Below are 21,726 nucleotides of genomic sequence, written 5' to 3'. Positions count from 1 at the left end.
TCGCTGGTCCTCTCTGTATTCATCCTGCTGGTCATTTCTTACAGAACAATAATATTCCATAACATTCATATACCACAATTTACTCAACCATTCTCCAATTGATGAGCATCCATTCATTTTCCAGCTTCTAGCCACTACAAACAGGGCTGTAAGTGGGCTATTTTGGAAGACACAATAAAGGACTGGATTTTAACTCCTGGCTGCATATGAGATGATTATTACTCTGAACCAAAAGTAAGGCTACCTCCAGAAAACCTCCCCAAGAAACCTGCTCCCAGAGAACCATTATATTAGAGAAAAGAAGAACACTACAGGAAAGTATAGGAACCAGTCAAAATAATGATAGGAAATGTTAACAAGATAATATACTATCCTTGCATTAGTGTTTTTCCCATGTGAAACAGCAAGTTTTCTCTGTGATATAAGAAGTTACTTGCTTGAATAAACTAGTCAAGTCTAGTGTTGCATCTTGACTCTCCTAGTCCGGGCTTTTTCTTTATTCTATTTGTTTTTCCTCACTACCTTGTCTTGCATCCCGTGCCAGCTGCTGGCAAAGACACATGGAAATAATTCAACAGTTAACAAAGACATTTACTTAGACATAACAGGAGAAGGCTATTCAATAAGTATAGGCATCGAGAACCCCTGGAGTTGATTCAGCTGAATTCCCATGTTTATCCACCAAACTGCAGCTCGTTATGGCTGCTTTGTATTCACATAATTCAGAACTGATTCAGTACTTAGAACCAATCAAATCTTCCTATCAAGGAAATTGGCCTAATTAGTGTAAGGGAGGGGTTAGAGTATTGCTTCCACATAAAGCTATCGATAAATCCAATTTGAGATTTTGGCAAATAGATGATGCCTAAAGTATCTTCAAGCTCTGAGATCTCCAGTTTCCTATACTACATCTCTATCTGGTTCTCCCATCATGTCTGTCCTGTGAATCACTGAAAAAGGAAAAGATGAGCTTCCTCAACAATTCTTCTTTTACCTCGACTTCAAGAAATGGGCCTGGTAGTATTTGTTGCTGTTCTGTGCCATCTGTACTTTCCAATTTCAAATGCCAGAGTTGATCCCCACTGGATTGAGGAGTTGGAGACATGGTCACCTTGGAGTCAGGATCCCAGGAGGATGATGCAGCCTTCCAATCAGGCATGGAAGCCTGGAAAACAGGATTTCTGGGACTGGAACTGATGGGAACTCCAGACTTAAAAGTAGGACTGTACTCTATGGGAACTGAACTATGAACCTAATCCCTCTTCCCTCCCTATAGAGGATTATGTCTCCCACTTATTAGAAAAATAATTTTGTATACTTGTGATTTTATCTTTTGAAATAAATATTCCTCTGTAAAAATTAATCCAACTATTAGTGGTTAGGTAGAACTGGGATACTGGGAAATTCCTGAGGAAACATCACTAGTGGGGCCTGGTGCCATTTGCAGAGAGCCTACCTAAGAGTACTGGAAAATGAAATGTAACATATATGACTTTAAAACAGTTGGGACTTTGGAGAAGCTACAGAAAAGGAGGGAGGATGGTCTAGCCATAGAAAATAGACAAATCTGAAAGGCAGGAGAGTACACATTGTCTTTAAGGTGTAGGGGATAATGCAGTTTGGTTGGAGTGTAGAATGCAAAGAGTGGGAGGGAAGAAATGGATAATAAAGTTGAAAGGGTAGTGTCCAAAACAAAGTTTATAATCACTCCAAAATCTGCTCCTTCTCTTGATTTTACTTTTGCTTCTGACTCTTTCCTTTCTTCTTTTTTTTTTCTCCATGATGACACAGGCTATGTTTGATTCTTCTCTTCTCTGACCATTTATATGTGATAATCCCAAAATCCTGTGGATTTTTATCTTTCACATCTTCTCTATTCTGACTGCCCTCCCCCTAGTCCAAGAAGACTTCATTGCTAGCTGTCAAAACCATTGTAATAGCTTCTCAGTAGATCTTACTCCCCCTACCCCCCATTATTTTTCTTCCAAATCATCTTTCACATTGCAGCCATATGTCTTCCAAATATAAAGATTAGGCTAGTTATAAAACTACTGCTTGTATCATTCAAAGCCATCTATAATTCAACATCTTCTTATCTTATCTTAACTTAGTTTATGCTACTTTCTCCCTACTTTCTCTGGGATCCAGCCAACCTGGATTACCTGTATACCTTTCCCTTCCCTAGTCTGGGCTGTTAGCAGTCATCTTGACTTATGTCTTGCCATTCAATTCCAAAGATTCTGGAGAAGAAAGTGAGACTGCCCTATAAATCCAAATCACTCACAAGTCAAAACATCACCCTCATGAAATCATTGGTCCTCTTTGAGAATGAAGGATGAATAACAACGATCCCTTCTCTGATCTTCTCATGCTCTTCCTAATTTTTGAAGTGTCTCACTGTGTTCCTTTCCCCCCTTCATCTGTTGAATCCCTTTTCTTCCTTTATAATCTGAATCCAAGATCATATTCTCTTCTCTTATCCTGCCAATCACTAAAGATTTTCCTCAACTGAAAACTTGCCATAGGACATGTTTTATTCTTGCAACAGGTTCTCTGGAAGTGGAAAGAATGTCCTTATTGGGAGAGCCTCTGAGTGATGTAGGAACTAAATATATCTTTTTTTTATTAAAAATTTTTATTTTCAAAACATATGCACAGATAATTTTTCAATATTGACTTTTGTAAAACCTCGTATTCCAAATTTTACACCCCTTCCTCCTCATCTTCTTCCCTAGATGGAAAGTAATCCAATATATGTTAAACATATGTAATTCTTCTATACATATTTCTACAATTATCTTGCTGCACAAGAAAAATCAGATCAAAAAGGAAAAACTGAGAAAGAAAACAAAAAGCAAGCAAAGAACAACAAAAAGAGTGAAAATGTTATGTTATGATCCGTGCTTAGTTCCCACAGTCTTCTCTCTGGGTGTAAATGACTCTCTCCATCACAAGACCATTGAAACTGACCTGAATCATCTTTGTTGAAAAGATGCACATCCATCAGAATTGATTATCATATAATCTTACTATTGCCATGTATAATGATTTCCTGGTTCCACTCATTTCACTTGGCATCAGTTCATATAAGTCTCTCCAGGCCCCTCTGAAATCATCCTGTTGATCATTTCTCATAGAACAATAACATTCTTTAACATTCATATACCATAACTTATTCAGCCATTCTCCACCTGAGAGACATCCATTCAGTTTTCAATTTCTTGCCACTACAAAAGAGGCTACCACAAACATTTTTGCACATGTGGGTCCCTCCTTTCCTCGTTTATGCTCTCTTTGGGATACAAGTCCAGTAGACTCTGGCTGGATCAAAGGGCATGCACTTTGTTTGATAGTTTGATAGTCCTTTAGGCATAATTCCAAATTGCTCTCTAGAATGGTTGGATCAATTCACAACTCCACTAACATATTAGTGTCCCCCAACAATGTATTAGTGTCACAGAACTGAATATATCTTAAGACAATGTTGTTTTCCCTTCTTTGTGCTACAGGGGAAACATCATACGAACCTGGACCCAGGGATAATAGAAAAGCTCTAAGCACATGATTTTTAAAAGAAGAGAAGTAGACTGATGTTTATTTCTCTGTGAGAGTTCTGATAAAAAAGGATAACATTCCCTGTCTCTCTTTTCCCCTTCCTAGCAGATGTTAAATCTAAAGTTTTCTTGTTTTTCAAAATTTGTTTATGAATTCCACTTAATTAATTTTTAATTTGCCAACTATATAAAGTGATTGATCAGAGCTGCTTTTTATAACTGTGTGCTTCATTATTCGTGACTAAGGAGCTACAAAAAGAGAGGTAGAAGGAGATAGAAAGAAAAGAGAGATAGAGAGAGAAAAGGGATAGAGAAAGAGAGAGAGACAGAGACAGAGAGAGAGGAGAGAAACAAATTCTATCTGATTGAATGGGAAAGGGGAGTGTGGAGAAAATTAAAGCTCCCTGACTAGGAGTTCAGGAGCTATATGAGAGCTAATCTTACTAATTTGAAAAAAAAATTAATAGAAAACTCCCAAAGCAGCAAAAAACCTGAGTCCAAGATTTTCCTTTAGGTGAAAGCAAACCAGTCATCATTGTTGTTTGAGGCATGAGGATTGTGGCTTTAAAGCATGCTGCATTCTTCATTATTCCTGTTCCATGAATGCTCATAGGAACTCCTATGCCAAGATGGAGATAAGGATGGACATTAGAGACCATGTCCAATAGGAGGAGTGCAGGAGAAGCTGGACAAGACTATAATGCTCACATTCCAAAGAGGGGAGGGGGCAGAGAAGAGAGATTCCTATGCTTCCTAACAGCTCACCAGACAAACTTTACTTACTCATACAAATAACTTTCGTACCTAGCTATACATTTATGCAAGTAACTTAGATTATTTTATATTAAAGTGATTTGCATATATATATCACATCCCTCCTAATCTCAGATTCTAAAATTCCTAAAAGATAGGAACCATGCCCTCATCTTAACTTTTTTTTTATCACTCCCCATGCTTAGCAATCAATCAACCAATCAATTGACAAGCATTTATTAAGCACTTACTATGTACTGGGAATTGTGCTGAGGATGAGAAATACAAAGACAATAGATTAAAAAATTCCTTCTTATAAACAGGGAAACAATAAGGACAAATGTGTGTATATACAATGATATATGTATGGATTTATAATCCATAATATAAATATTATGTAATATTTATAAATATTAGGATATTCATAAATGGCTTATATTTTATATTTTTTTATTCATATGAATATTACATATTACATATATATGTAAAGAGAAAAAGAGAAAGGGGGAGAGAGAGAAAAGAGAGAAAAGGTTGTTTAAAAAAAATCAGAATTTTTCCCTGGATCAGAGAGGGTTAGAGGTGGAGAGCAGTTTCTTTCCAGAGAAGAAATAAGAGAAACAGAATGACATGTCATTTCTCCTAGTTGCAGCCTCAGCCAATGATAGTCATAGATAAAAAGGCACAGTTAAAATTAGACCAGCAGCACCTACTGATTGATATACCAGCAATGAAGAACTAAGGTCTATTGAGGGCACATAGAAGCACTGGGGACTGGAGGGCAGTGTATTTAATAAATGACCTGTCTACAGAGTTTCTCCTCCTTCCTCTAGTCAAAGATCACGGATAGAAAACAGCTGCTCTTTCTATCCAGCTTCCCTTGTTAAACAACAAGCTAGTTGTAACAGACTGTTAGTAAATACAGGGGAAGGAAAAAGCTCGTAAGCTGAGCCTGGTCACATTGCCTAGTGTGATATAGTTTTATTTTTAACATCCAGGCACTTGAGCTATTTCTGCAGAAGTTTTCTCTCAGTCTCCCCTTATTCCCTGTTTCCCCTGGGGCTCTACTTCTCTTTTCATCAACTGTCTGTTCCAAGCCAGGAGACCTATGTGTGGTAGATGTCCTTGCAGGGGATATATGATTAAGGTAAGACTTTTCAAATGGGAAGGCCTAAGCCAATGCAATCTTTGTTCTTGGACATTAAAGGACATCAGAAGATCTTTAAAATTTGGCTTGATGTATTTGAAATGAGGATGGTGGGATTATGGGTCAGGGAGGAGGAGACAGTATAAAATATGTTTCTGTACTCTCTAGGACCGACCCCAAACAGAGATTCCCTAAGCAAATTAATAATGCTAGCAAGAAAAATTATGAGGGAGGGGACATAAGGGAAGATTAGAATTTCTTTTTAAGAATTCATTTTGAATCCTAGCTTTCAGAGTAAAAGGACTGAAAGATTTGCCTTTCTGCTTACAAGGAATAAATCTCAATGTTTATAAGCCTTTAAAGCTTACAAAGCACTTTAAAATTAATCTTGTTGACATATCTTTTATTTTTACATCACTGTCATTTTCTAATATTCTCTTCTCTTCCTCCACCCAGTGACTGTTCCTTTTTAACAAAGAGAACAAAAGAAGTTAATGGGGGCTAATTCTCATGTCTTGATCAATTATACTGAAATACATCTACTGTTCTGAATGTAGCTATGACATTTCATAGTAGCAGTGCTTCATCTCTCAAAGGAAAGAAGGAAGGTAAATCTTGTCATCTTTTTCTTCAGGGCTAAGTGTAATCATTAGGATTTATCACATAGTGCATAGTTTTCATCATATTATTGTGATATCATTATGCATACTCTTCATTTAGTTCTAACAAAATGCTTTCTAGTGAAATAGATTGCCATTCTATAGATGAGGACAGGGAAGATATAAAATAACAATAAACTGAGGCAGCTAAGTGGTCTACTGAATGGAGCATTGGACTAGGAATCAGAAGACTCATTATCCTGAGATCAGATTCTGCTTCAAACACTCACTAGCTATGTGACCCTGGGCAAGTCACTTAATCCTGTTTCAGTTTCCTCATCTGTAAATGAGCTAGAGAAGATAAACTACTCCAGTATCTCTGCCAAGAAAACTCCAAATAGGGTCACAAAGAGCAAAACTGGACTGAAACAGCTCAATAACAGTAAAAGGAGAGACTTTACAGATCTGCTGATCCAACCCTCTCATTTTACTTGGGAAGACTTGAGTTCAAGTAAGTCCAAACTGACTCATACTGATTGTATGAATTTGGGCAAGGCTTTAAGCAACTCTCTAAAAAAGCATTGCTAGAGACCATTTCTTCATCTGAAAATTCATTGTACCAATTAAATGACTAAAGAAAAGGACCAACTTTGATCTAATTCTTATTGTAGTTTTTATCCTTCATTTTCTTTCTTTCTTTCTTTAGGTATTAAATGGCAGAGCCAGATCATATAATTTTATTTTTTCACACATTTATTTATTTATTTATTCATTCATTCATTTATCTATCTATTTATTTATTTATTCATTTGCCCATTTATTTATTTATTCATTCATTTATTATTATGCCTTTTTATTTACATATGTATGGGTAATTTTTCAATATTGACCCTTGCAAAACCTTCTGTTCCAACTTTTCCCCTCCTTCCCCCCACCCCTTCCCCTAGATGGCAGATAGATCAATACATGTTAAATATGTTAAAGTATATTTTAAATCCAATACATGTATACATATTTATATAGTTATCTTGCTGTACAAGAAAAATCAGATTTAGAAAGAAAGAAAAAAACTTGAGAAGGAAAACAAAAATGCAAGCAAACAATAACAGAGTGGAAATGCTATGGTCCACTCTCATTTCCCATAGTTCTCTCTCTGGGTGTAGCTGATTCTCTTCTTTACTGAACAATTGGAACTGCTTTGAATCATCTCATTGTTGAAGAGAGCCATGTCTATCAGCTGATCATCATATAATCTTGTTGTTGCCATGTATAATGATATCCTGGTTCTGCTCATTTCACTCAGCATCAATTCATGTAGGTCTCTCCAAACCTTTCTGAAATCATCCTGTTGGTCATTTCTTACAGAACAGAATGTTATTCTTTAACATTCATATACCACAGTTTATTCAGCCATTCTCCAATTGATGGGCATCCATTCATTTTCCAGTTTCTGGCCACTATAGACAGGGCTGCCACAAACATTTTTGCACATGTGGGTCTCTTTCCCTTTAAGATTTCTTTGGGGTATAAGCCCAGTAGAAACACTGCTGGATCAAAGGGTATGCACAGTTTGATAACTTTTTGAGCATAGTTCCAAATTGCTCTCCTGAATGGATTTTGTTCTTCATTTTTAAAGTGGACCACGATATCATGTGGATTGTAACTGAATTCCCGAGAGAAGTAATTTCTTAAAGTGTCCAGTAAATGGGGGCAGGGGATTAGAGCCTAAGTTTCCTACCTCTTACTACCATCATCTTTCTACCATCCCAAAATCTATAACATATTATAAATGCCAGAATTACCTTAGAGGGGGCAGCTAGGTGGTGCAGTGGATAGAGCATGGGCCCTGAAGTTAGGAGGACCTGAGTTCAAATTTGATCTCAGATACTTAACAGTTCCTAGCTGTGTGGTCCTGGGTAAGTCACATCACTTAACCCCAATTGCCTCAGGGAAAAAAAAAAAAAGAAATTACCTTAAAGTCATCTAGTCCAATGCATCATTTCAAAGATTAACAAACTGGAACAAACTGGGACCCAGAGAGGCTGCTCTTGTCCAAGATAAAAAAAAACTGGCAAGTGCTAGAGCTTTCAAACCCAAGCGCCGATGAAAAATCTATTGTTCTTTCAACTATTTTAAGCCCCCATTTTTTTTTTACCAAAATAATTTGGTTCTGAGTACCAAATCTTTAATACCTGGGATTTATTAGATCCCCTAAAGATTTCTTTCATGAAATATTCAGCTAACCTAATTTGAAATAATTATGTGTCTAAAATAATAAAAGTAGTTTTTCTAAACAAAATCCTGTAATCCAAATAATTGAAGATCTAGGTATCACATATTTGGAGTTCCAGGCAAGAGACAATGATTCAATGATTGAAACTGACAAATGCTTTACAGGAATGAAAGGAAAAAGATTTGGGAGACTTGGACATATTAATAACCCAGGAGGTTTGAGGTTCCTTTAAATGTAATTAGGTAATTGCTGCCTTTGCTCTTGGGAAGTGATCTTATTGCATGACAGTGGTATTCTCTGCTTGATTTCTTGCGTTATAAAATCTTTGGTTTAGCATTACTGATCTGAGGTTCTGTGGAGGGTTTCTGACCAGTAGGGATGTATAATGCAAGAGATACTTGGGATATTAGTTGAAACATGGGATCCAGCTATTTAGTTTGCTCTTTAAAAGGAAGGATATTGAGCTTAGGTGATCCTAAGGTCCCACAATCTAACTCCCACAAAGTAAAACTGAGGATCAATGCAATCAAGATAGCAGGATTCCCAACAATCAACTCCCCTCTGTTATTCTGACAAAGAAAAGGGATCTATCTGAAACAAGAATCATTGCTTTTTGCTACCAAAACAGATCATCTTCACCATATATTTATTTAACTCTCTAATGGATTTTATGGGCATCTAGGTGGTCCAGTAGATAAAGCATCAGGCCTGGAGTGAGGAAAACCTAAGTTTAAATTTGGCCTCAGAGACTTATTAGTGTGTCACCCTTAATCCCATTTGCTTCAGTTTCCTTATGTGTAAAACAAGCTAGAGAGGGAAATGGCAAACCCCTTGCCAAGACAACCCCAAAATGGCCTCATGAAGAACTAGATACAGTTGACAATAATTACTAATCCTAGTACTGAATTTTATCTGAATGGAGGAATCCAGACTTTAAGGAAGTATACACTGAGCTCCTGGTTAACACGAGATAGTGGAAAGAGCACTATATTTCAAGTTGGAAAAACTGGGTTCAAGTTCTCAGTTTGTAATTTAATAGCTATGTGTTCCTTGGGCAAGTAATGACCTCTCTGTGTTATTCTTATGTAAATGGGGATAAAAATATTTGTACCAACTCATGGTTGTCATGAGGATCAGATGGGATAATATATATGGAATTGTTTTCTAATCTCTCAAGCACTTGATAAATGTTAGCTATTATTATGACTGCCCTGGTCACAGAACTCAGCAACGGCCCTATGGGTTCATAGACCAGGGGAGATACCCACAAGACCATCATTTGGGTGCCATCCTCCTCTCCTTACATGACCTCTAACGATACATAAATCAGCCACATGACCAGCTACTAGTTTGGCCAGCACAAAAGAGATTATACAAATAATATGACATGAAGGTATGAACAAAATAATACAGTGAGAGCCAGCAAAGCATAGCTGATAGAGGGCCAGTTTTAGAGTCAGGAAGGCTTGTGTATCTTGTGAAACTCTCTAAGACTATAAGTTTCAGAGAAATAGCCCATCTGCATTTTAGAGAAAGTTTTCAAAATAGGAACTTCTTACACTGGTGAAATTATAGATTTGGTTTTAAAAATTGATGTAAGAATTAACAAATTTTAAAATTAAGAGATAAAGGGATTCTTGGTGCAGATTGAGAGCTAAAGATGGTGCTGAGCACATGGTTCAGTTGACTTTGACAATGATGCTTTGAGGTTGTTGTCAGTGAAAGGAAGATGTCATATTTCAGAGAGATCATGTCGATATCATGGTCCAGTAAGGCAAGATTTCTGAAGCAGACATGAGAATGAGCTCCAGCTAACTAGTTAAAAGTTAAAGAAACTCTTCTGTGTTTAACTTATTAACAAAAGCCAATTATAGTAGTCAGGCCCAACCTTGCATATCTGCAGAATGATCAGTCACAGATTGCTTTTGAATGATTTGAAAGGGACAAAAAATTTTCCTTTCCCCAAAATAGCTTCTCCTATGCCTGCTATGATTTTTTTTAAATGCTTTGATAACTTTGGGAGGGGCATTTATTTATTTTATTAAAGCTTTTTATTTTCAAAACATGCACATGGATAATTTTTCAACATTGACCCTTGCAAAACCTTTTCCCCTCCTTCCCCCCACACCCTCCCCTAGATGGCAAGCAATCCAATGTATATGTTGAATATGTTAAAATATATGTTAAATCCAATATATGTATATATATTTATACAATTATCTTGTTGCACAAAAAAAAATCAGATCAAAAAGTGAGAAAGAAAACAAAATGCAAGCAAACAAAACAAAAAGATGATAATGCTATATTGTGATCTACACTCAGTTCCCACAGTCCTCACTCTGGATGTAGACAGCTCTCTTCATCACAAGATCATTGGAACTGTATGCTTACTACTATTAAAACTTCAAGACTAATTCTATTTTAATTTATCTTTATTAGATACTCAAAGGTATCTATCTTTATGCTCTTATTAGCCAGTTTTTTAGACCCTTGTCACTTCCTAATTTGGTTTTTGTCATTAGACCTTGTTAAGATAGAATCACTTTCCTTTATCAACTCCACTCCCAGAAAACAAGTAGTTCTCTTCCTGGTTTTCTAGCTTCTACAGAGTTCATAATAAGTTCTCCTTCTTTCCTTGTCCCCTAACAAAATTCTGGCAGTTTTAAAAATTATTTTAGAACATGCTAGTTTCTTTTTAATCTAAAAAAATTATATTAACTCAAGTAAGTTAAACCATAATTCCAGAGGAAAATAATGAAAAATCCTATTTATTTACTGACAAAGAGACAATGGTCTTCGATTGCAAAATGAGACATATATTTTGCAGACATTGCCAATGTGGGAATTTGTTTTATCTAAGAATACTTGTCACAAGGCTTTTGTCTTTTTTTGTCTAAAGTGAGAAGTAAAAGAGGGAGGGGGGAAAAAGGATTTTTGTTTGCTAAAAGCATTAAATTAAATTTCAAAAAATTTTAGTTGGCCAAGAAAAAACTTTTGTTTCTGTCCTCAGCTTTTGGTCTATAATTTTTAAATCTATCAGAAATTTCTGCATATGTTGTTGGTGGAGTTATGAACTGATCCAGTCATTCTATAGAGCAATTTGAAACTATGACCAAAGGCCTATAAAACTGTGATCTAGCAGTCCAGGTCAAAGAGATCATAAAAGAGGGAAAAAGACCCATATGTGCAAAAAAGCTGATAGTAGTTCTTTTTGTGGTGGCAAAGAATTGGAAAATGAGTGGATGCCCATCAATTGGAGAATGGCTAAACAAGTTATGATATATGAATGTAATGGAATACTACTATTCTAGAAGAAATGATGAACATGCTGATTTCAGAAAAGCCTCATGTGAGCTGATGCTGAGTGAAGTAAGCAGAACCAGGAAAACACTGTATACAGCAAGAGCAAGATTGTATGATAATCAACTATGATAGACTTCATTCTTCTAAGCAATTCAGTGATACAAGGCAATTCCAATAAACTTTGGATGGAAAATGTCATTTACATCTAGACAGAAAACTATGGAGATTTTTTTTTTTTAGTGAAAATTTTTTTTATAGCTTTTTATTTACAAGGTATATGCATGGGTAATTTTACAGCATTGACAAATGCCAAATCCTTTGTTCCAATTTTTCCCCTCCTTCCTCCCACCCCCTCTCCCAGATGGCAGGTTGACCAATACATGTTAAATATGTTAAAGTATAAATTAAATACAATATAAGTATACAAATCCAAACAGTTATTTTGCTGTACAAAAGGAATCACATTTTGAAATAGTGTACAATTAGCCTGTGAAAGAAATCAAAAATGCAGGCTGTCAAAAATAGAGGGATTGGGAATTCTATGTAGTGGTTCATAGTCATCTCCCAGAGTTCTTTCTCTGGGTGTAGCTGGTTCAATTCATTCCTGCTCCATTGGAACTGATTTGGTTCATTTCATTGCTGAAGATGGCCAAGTCCATCAGAATTGATCATCATATAGTATTATTGTTGAAGTAAATAATGATTTTCTGGTCCTGCTCATTTCATTCAGCATCAGTTCATGTAAGTCTCTCCAGGCCTTTCTGAAATCATCCTGTTGGTCATTTCTTACTGAACAATAATATCCCATAATATTCATATACCACAATTTATTTAGCCATTCTCCAATTGATGGGTATCCACTTAGTTTCCAATTTCTGGCCACTACAAAGAGGGCTGCCACAAACATTTTTACACATACAGGTCTTTTTCCCTTCTTTAAAATCTTTTTGGGATGTAAGCCCAGTAGTAACACTGCTGGATCAAAAGATATGCACAGTTTGATAACTTTTTGAGCACAGTTCTAAATTGCTCCCCAGAATGGCTGGATGTATTCACAATTCCACCAACAATGTATTAGTGTCCCTGTTTTCCCACATCCCCTCCAATATTCCACATTATCTTTCCCTGTCATTCTAGCCAATCTGACAGGTATGTAGTGGTATCTCAGTTGTCTTAATATGCATTTCTCTGATTAATAATGACTTGGAGCATCTTTTCATATGGCTAGAAATAGTTTCAGTTTCTTCAACTGAGAATTGTCTGTTCATATCCTTTGACCATTTATCAATTGGAGAATGGCTTGATTTCTTATAAATTAGAGTCAATTCTCTATATATTTTGAAAATGAGGCCTTTATCAGAACCTTTGACTGTAAAAATGTTTTCCCAATTTATTGCTTCCCTTCTAATCTTGTCTGCATTAGTTTTGTTTGTACAAAAATTTTCAATTTGATATAATCAAAATTTTCTATTTTGTGATCAATGATGATCTCTAGCTCTTCTTTGGTCATAAATTCCTTCCTTTTCCACAGGTCGGAGAGGTGAACTATGCTATGTTCCTCTAATTTATTTATAATCTCATTCTTTATGCCTAGGTCATGAACTGATTTTGACCTTATTTTGGTGTATGGTGTTAAGAATGCCTAGTTTCTGCCATACTAGTTTCCAATTTTCTCAGCAATTTTTGTCAAACAGTGAGTTCTTATCCCAAAAGCTGGGGTCTTTGGATTTGTCAAACATTAGATTACTAAAGTTATTGACTGTTTTGTCCTTTGAACCTAAACTATTCCACTGATCAACTAGTCTATTTCTTAGCCAATACCAAACTATGGAGATTGAATGAGAATTGAAGTATACTATTTTTATCTTTTTTCTTTTGTTTTATCTTTTTTTCTTGTGATTTTCCCCCTTTGTTCTAAATTTTCTTTCTCAAAATGGCTCATATGGAAATATGTTTAAAATGAATTTACATGGACAACCTATATTAAACTGCTAGTTAGGAGGAGAGGAAGAAATAAGAGGGGAGGGAGAAAAAAATTGGAACTTAAATTCTTGCAAAAATTAATGATGATTGGTACTCTATTTAAGAGACATTGTGGAGTGATAATACTTGGTGGCTAACTGGATTTAAGACTTAAAGGTTACAGTGAAGTAAAAAACAAGGACAAGGTTGTGAGCATAAGGGACTAAGGGATAGTGAGACAATTGTCATTTGTTGGGCAGTTGGGCATGAGGAGAAGAAAATAAACTTAGTTTTCAGCAAGTTGAGTCTTAGTTGTTAATAAGATGACCCAAATACAGGTGTGCAAGGATTACTTCTATACAGATGATTTTCAGATTTATACATCTATCCCTGGTCTTTCCATGCACTCTAGTTGAACATCTCTAACAGTCTACTGGATAATTTGAACTGGATGTGCTATAAGTAACTTAAATTCAATGTGTCTAAAATATAATTCATTTTCTTCTCCCCTTTTCAAGTCCACCCAAATTTCCCTTTTATTGTTGAGAGTACAAGAGTGTTCTCATTCTCCCATGTTCATAATCTTTGTGTCATGTTCAACTTCACACTCACCTCACCTCAAATGTTCAGTTAGTTGCCAGGTCTTGTTTATTTCTATCTCAACAACATCTGCATTTATCTCTTTCTCTCTATTCAAGATGCCATCATCCTAATTCAGACTTTGATCACCTCTCCTATGGACTATTTTAAGCATTTATTAAGCACTTATTCTGTGCCAGATATTATGCTCATTGAAGGGGATACAAAGAAAGGTGACCCCTGCTCTCAAGAAGCTCACATTTTGATGAGGAAAACAATATGCAAAAATATAATGTATAAACAAGATACAGACAGAATAAATTGGAGATAATCCATAGAGGTAAAGAATTGGCTCTAAAGAGGATTAGGAAAGACTTCTTGTAGAAGAAGGGATTTTAGGTGGGTCTCATAGAAGTCAGGAGATGCACATAGGGAGGAGAGAATTCTAGGCAACAGTCAGTGTATTATAATGGCATAACTTATTTGAGAAAAGTATAAAAGCAGCATGTACTAGAGGAGAAATCCCTGTTCTTAAAAGTCAGACATGAATGAATTTGAAGTTCAGCTCTGGCTGAGCAACTCTGATTAATTTATTGAACTTCTCTGGGACTATGTTCCTTCTTCTATAAAATGTGCATAATAAATAATAACAACAATATTAATTCAACTACCTTCACAAAACTGAAAGGAAATTTCATTGTAGGCAAAAGTACCATGTAGTTCTTAAACTATATTTTCAGCCTCAGCTTTCATGTCTATTTTAAGGAAAACATTTCATTTTAAGTCATCAGTAAGCATTTAAGTAATTCCTATGTGCTAGGCAGTATGCTAATTTTAACTTCACTTGACTTCATCTACAATGAACTAACATACTTGCAATGTTGCTTGTATTCCTCCTTTTTGCCCTGGCTGCTCTCAGTTGCTTACCCTTGTCAGCTTCAGGCTTCCAATCCCTCTAAGCACAGCAAAAGTGAAGCTCTAAGCTTTTAGCCCTAAGCTTCCTATCCAAGAAGCTTGACTTTCTGAAGCAATCAATGGCTTCTCAGTTCTAGCTCCCAACCCTATATCCTTCTTGTTTGTTCTTTCCCTTGTGCCAAAGAAAGAAAAGATTAAGAAGTAGAGACTGATATTAAAAGACAGGAAAGGAGAGGGCATAAGTTATGAGACAGTGAGACTAGTAGAAAGAAGCAGAGAATTTTTTTGGGAGGAAATGTTGATTGTTAGAGATGGGAAGGTAGTTTGGAAAGTTCAATTGTGAGGCAATTAGGATTTGAATGAAGGCTGCATAATAACCCCTTTCTTTGCAAAGCACTTTAGGTTTATGAAGCATTTCATATTCATTAGAATTATAGGTTCTGGAGGACTGTGATTGTGGTAGTGATGGCCTATGTCACACACATATCACACATGTGAACTCTGCTGCTAGAGAAGTTGAAGCTGATGGAGTTGAATGAATCCTGTTCTTGAATCCTGTGCTGACAAAGCTGACTGAGAGTCCAAGCTAAGTTGAGCAACATTATAGTGAGGGTCACCATGCTGCCGAAGGAGGTGCAGAGTAGTCCAGGTTAGACATGGAGGTCAAATTTTCTGTCCCAGTAAGCAGTGGGGTTGGGACCATGGCACTTCACTGCTAGTCTACGAGAGAGGGAAATGGGGTGGGGGGAGGGAGAGAATAGGGAAGAGAAAGAAAAAAGGAGAAGGAGAAAGAAGATGTTACTCTCCAATTATTGCTTTGGGCTTATTCACTGGGAAACTGAGCAGCAGGGCTTGACCCAAGAACCCCCAAATGAGACAAGCTTTTGGATTCCTCTTTTTGGTTTTATTTTTTTTTTAATAATAGCTTTTTATTTTCAAAATATATGTAAAGATAGTTTTCAACATTCACCCTTGCAAAACCTTGCATTCCAAATTTTTCCCTTCCTTCCCTCTCCCCTAGTTAGCAAATAATCAGATATATGTTAAACATGTGCAGTTCTTCTATATGTTTCCAAATCTATCTTGCTGCACAAGAAAAATCAGATCAAAAAGGAGAAAAAAAAATAGAAAACAAAAGCAAGCAAATGACAATTAAAAAGGTGAAAAAAGTATGTTATGATTCCCCATTCAGTCCCCATGGTCCATTCTCTGGATGCAGATGGCTCTCTCCATTACAAGTCTATTGGAACTGGCCTGATTCACCTCCTTGTTGAAAAGAGCCATGTCCATTAGAGTTGCATAATCTGGTTGCTGCTGTGTACAATGCTCCTTTCAGTTTTAAAGTAAAGTATTTTTCATGAGGATCTTAAAATACTGAAAAGCAACTTAAGCCTTTTTTTTTTTTTTTTGGCAATAGATGGGGTGGGGAGATGAGGAGGGGAGAGTGTAGAAAAGGAATAATTTTTTTCTTCTAAATTTTTTTAAATTTAAAAAAGGAAGAGGAAGAGAATATTCAAATTGGAAATTGCCTTTAGATTATATCTAGTGCAAACCACACTGAAACAAAAACTCTTCCTGTAGTATAACCAATAAGTGATTAAACAACATTTGTTTGAAAACCTACAATGAAAGGGAAATTATAATCTACTAAGGCTTTCCATTCTATTTTGGTATCATTGTAATTATTAGGAAGTTATTTTTTTCTTATATCAACCTTAAAGTTGTCCCATAAAGTTACACCCTTTATTCTGGTAAGGGCACTGTCCACCATATTGAATCATAACTTGTAGAGAAAGTGCCAATCTAAATTGGAAAAGGACATTTCCTCATCAGGCAGTTCTTTATAATAATAAAACATAGGTCTAATCTCTATTCTATCCTTACCCATTATGACAATTCTTTTTTTAAATATAACTTTTTTAATAATAGCCCCTTATCTTCAACATACATGCAAAGACAGTTTTCAACACTCATTCCTGGGAAAACCCAGGCTCTAAATCTTTCTCCCTTACCTTCTTCTGTCCCACCCCACAAACAGCAAGCAATCCAATACAGGCCAAACATGTGCAATTCTTCTACATTTCTTTCCACATTTATTGTGCTGCACAAGAAAAATCAAATCAAAGAGGAAAAAAAATAAGAAAGAAAAAAAAAAAAACCAGCAAGCAAACAACAACAAATATGGTGAAATACTAAGCTGTGATCCACATTCAGTCCTCACAGTCATCTCTCTGGGTGCAAATGGCTCTTTCCATGACAAGTCTATTGGAATTGGCTTAAATCACCTCATTGTTGAAAAGAGCCAAGTCCTCTATTGATGACAATTCTACCCACTTTCTGAGGCCAGAATTTTAGCCCTCTTTCACCCTGACATTCTGCCAGCACTTTAAGCATGTGTCAAGAAATGCTTCCAACCTCCTTTTGTGTCCAATTTAAATCAATTCAAGGGACCTTTTCTAATCTCTTAAGTCTAAAGGAAAAAAGGAAAGAGTCAAAAGGGAAAGTCCACAGTCTCTGTTACCACAGTTGTCTCCTTCTGGGGAGAATGAGTCAGAGGCTGTCTCATTGTAGCTGACGCTTCTGGAAACCTATTCTTGGTAGGTGAGATGGTTAGACAGTACCTCATTCTGCTGTCATTGGCTTTTTCTAGGACCTAGAGCTGAATGTGCTTTGTTCTGCAACAAGGCTCCCCCCACCTTTAGCAAGTCTCTTTCCCATTTTCTTCACTATTCAAGATGTAAATTTTATCTTTCTGGTGCTATTTGTCTAACTTTAAATAGAGTTAATGAAGTTTTTATATTATAACCTGCCTTTTATGGTATCTTAGAATACAACCCTCTATCTGATTTTTCTTATACAACATGACAAATATGGAAATATGTTTAAAAAGATACTATATATATTAACATATATCAGATTGCCTGCTGTCTTGGGGAAGGGGGAGATAAGAGAGGGAGGGTAAAAAATTTGGAATATAAAATCTCACAAAAATGAATGTTGGAAACTATGTGTATTTGGGGAAAAAATTACTATTGGGAAAAAAAATAAAATGAGAGAGTTAAACTAAAAAAAAAAAAGAAAGAAGAGAACATAACTCTTTATTTTTGTCTATTCTATTCTTTTTTCATGCAATGAATGGGTTTCTGCCAATCATGTATCTTGTTGAAACATGGCCTAATTCTCACAACAATCCCATAAGATAGACAAAGCAGGAATAATTAGTCCCATTTTATTTGAGGAAATTCAATCTGGTGAAGGCATTTCTCATAGTTTACACAATAAATGGAGACCACTCATTGCAACAATTAGAATTAAACTGAATAGTGTCAGTTCTACAAGTTTTAAAATGGAGAAACTTAGACAATTTCTCCTGCTCATCACAATCCGCTTATTTAGAAGTAAATGCTTCTCAAAATCAATTATTGTGTAGTGATCAATCTACTTTTGCATTTTATTTATTGCATTTTAAACTTAGAAAACACCAAATAAAATATTTCCATATATAAACAGAAAAAGATAATTATACTTGAAATCTTGAATCTCTACTATATAGAGCTTATTTTTCCTTTTAAGTATGTAACGAATTCAACATGTACACACTAATTGTCTGTGTATCCTTCTGAACTTTCTATTCTATTTCAAATGCTTTCATGGCCTTCTTTTTTCCCTGAAAAACTGAATATTAGCCTCATTTTTTTCCTCCAACTCCTTCCTCAGTTGTGAAATATTTTTGCTTCCTCAATTCTCTGATTTGTTTATGATGTGACCTTTAATATCTATGTTGTGTATCCATTTAGAGGTTTAGTGGTAATCAGTATGAGATATTATGCAAATTCTAATTTCTGCCAGACTACTTTATAATTTTCCCAGAAATTTTTGTTGAATAGTGAAGTCTTTGGGGATAAAAAAATGATGCCACTATATTCATTTACTTCTTTCTATATATTGTACACCTAAACTCTTTCATTGATTAAGTTTCTATTTTTTAAATTAATATTACGTGAATATAATAGAGCTTTTATTAATCACTTGCCATGTGCCAAGCATTATGTAAGAGCTAAGGATTCCAATTCAAATTAAAAAGATAATCATTAGTCTTGAAGAACTTAATGGGAAAGGACAATGCAAAGGAGCTGGATAGTCAAGTGGAATGGGTTTGGTAAGACCAGAAGAAAGATGATAGACAAGGCCAGAGAGTTCAAAGTGGGGCCCAGTAAAATGATCATGGCCTAAGTTGCCTTATGACTCATCAATCAAAAAGGTAGATGCTGTATAAAAAGGCTGTTGACAAGGAGAAAGAGTCCAGTTAATTCAAGGTAGACTGGGAATGAAGTAAGTCTAGTGATCATGAAATGGTAAAACAATCCTGGAATTTACCAATAAGAAGAAAGGGCTGAATTTCTTCTTCTAGGTAACTTAGTTTGAGAGTTGCAATTGTTTGATCTTATTCACACCTTTTTCCTTATTTCTCTTTAGATTCTAGACCTTTTGTGCTTCTAGATAAATTTTGTTCTTTTTTTCTTGCTCTTTAAAATAATCCTTTAGTAGTTTGAATAAGAATTTAACCATGAACAAATAACATCTCTAATTATTCAGGTTTTTATTTCTATAGAGTGTTGTTTAGTTGCATCTTCTAGTTTCTATGAGCTACCTTGGTAAGTAGACCCCCCAAATATGTTCTGTAATTTTAAGTGAAAAATTTCTATCTCTGCTGGCTGGGTTATGTTAATAATACACAGAAATATTAAGAATTTATATGGGTTTATTATCTATCCTAATTTTGTTTCAATTATTTTTTAGTTGACTCTTTAAGGTTCTCTAAACATATGCAAAAGTGATAGTTCTGTTTCCTTTTTGTCTATACTTAAACTCTCAATTTCTCATCCTTGTCAATGTTATTACTAGCATTTTTCCTATTATATCCACTTCCAATAGCCATGAAAAACAACATTTACTACTAATCATTTTGGAAAATCCTTTAACCTTTTCCCCATCACATTTAATGCTAGCTGTTGGTTTCCTATAGAGATTGTTTACTATGTTAAAGAAAGTTTCATTTATGAAGGATTGGGGTCCCTTCTTGGGTAAAGATAAGAGTGCAGACCAGGAGAGCAATGATCATACCTCTCCAAGGATTACACTACCATGGAAACACTAAAAACTTCCAAATCCTCAGAACTAGTTGGCTTGAAAGCTTTGACAAGTTCAGAGTCTTGAGAATTCTTTATGATTTTTAGAATGAGCATTGAATTTTGTTTTTTTAAAGCTTTTAAAAAACATCTAATGATATAACCAAGTATATTTTTGTTTTTATTACTAACAAACTTTATCATTTTTGTAGTTTTCTTTACATTGGACCAATCTTCATTCTTGATATAAATCCAGGAATTATGAATTTATATGGATTGCAGGAACATAGGATTATAGATGAAGGCACCTCAGAGTTTATCTAGTCTAACCCTTCATTTATAGATTAGGGTACTGAGACTCAGAGAGATTAAGTGATTTACCCAAAGTTCCATAGATAGTATCAGATACAGGTTTTGAACCTGAGTCTTCTGATTCCAGAAACACTTCTCTTCTTAGTTTTTATTTACAACTATGCTTTCCATTGAGTTGTATTGTATAAATTTGTATGATACAACTTCAACTGGGTTCTCACTAGAGCAAGGAAATCTTATTCTTCCCTAATTAATTCCCTATGTCACTCACTACAAAAGTTTTCCCAAACCTCTTTTCTGCTCAAACCTTTCACATTTCTCCTGTCTCCCTCTTAGATGAATACTTTGCCTCGAAATTTATTAGGAAAATTGAGATCATTTAATGTGAACTTCTTCTCCCCCTTTGCTTAATTTCAGAATCTCTTATATCATTCCCTACTTTTTCCTTGTTTGCAATCTCTAACAATTACCAACATGTGCCTTTGATATTATCCCTTCCTGTGTTCTCCAGCAGATTACATCAATCATCCCTCCTCTCCCAATAATCTTCAAGATCGCCTTATCTTATCTACTAGTTCCTTCCTAATAGCCTTCAAAAATGTCCAAGTATCCCTCAGCCCTAAAATAAGTTTTTACTAGATCCCACCATATCCTCAAAGAATTATCCCATATTTTTTTCCCTTTCTGAGCCAAACTTCTAGAAAAAAAAAAACACTCATTTGTCTCTCTTTCTTCTCTCTTCTCAAACCATTGTATTCTGGTTTCTGGTTTCACAGCTGACAATGGTCTCTTCAAAGTTATTAATACTACTTTTATTGGCAAATCTTATGGTCTTTTTCATTCCTTATTCTTTTTTTACCCATTTGCTTCATTTTACATTACATTATACAGTTTTATATATATGTAGTTTTATACAATATAAATTTTCCACTTAGCTTATAAAGGCCTTCACAACCTTGCCCTAATCTATTTTTTTAGTTTCACTATGTTTTGCCCTGAACTCTATGATCTTGTCAAAATGGCCTTTTCTCTGTTCCTCACACATGCCAGTTCCCATTCTTTATCTCAACCTTTGTATCAACCATCCTCCCTGTCTGAACTGATTCTTTCCTAACCTCCACCATAGGATCTCCTTCTTATTCCAAGATGCAGCACAAGTGAAGATTGGTAGAGTGGAGAGAAAGCACTTAGCCAAGTTCTCCCAACATTCCTCTCCACACAACTTTAAAATAACACCTCAAGT

General features: G+C 35.4%; 1 protein-coding gene across 3 annotated transcripts in view; it reads left to right on the top strand.

The window, feature by feature from the left end:
- Positions 1-5,144: 5,144 nt before the first annotated feature.
- Positions 5,145-21,726, top strand: part of FBXO40 (F-box protein 40) — a 44,240-nt gene continuing 27,658 nt past the window's right edge. Inside the window, exons 1-2 of one of the 3 annotated variants that reach the window (XM_051985384.1) lie at positions 5,145-5,451; positions 5,908-6,059. The gene's annotated coding sequence lies outside the window, so the exon portion shown is untranslated. Of the gene's footprint in view, positions 5,452-5,907; positions 6,060-19,363; positions 19,454-21,726 lie in introns of those variants that run through there. The other 2 variants (XM_051985383.1, XM_051985385.1) reach the window with 2 other exon arrangements.

Source organism: Antechinus flavipes, chromosome 3 (assembly GCF_016432865.1).
Source record: "Antechinus flavipes isolate AdamAnt ecotype Samford, QLD, Australia chromosome 3, AdamAnt_v2, whole genome shotgun sequence".
NCBI lineage: Eukaryota > Metazoa > Chordata > Mammalia > Dasyuromorphia > Dasyuridae > Antechinus > Antechinus flavipes.
This window is presented reverse-complemented; position numbering and strand designations above follow the sequence as displayed.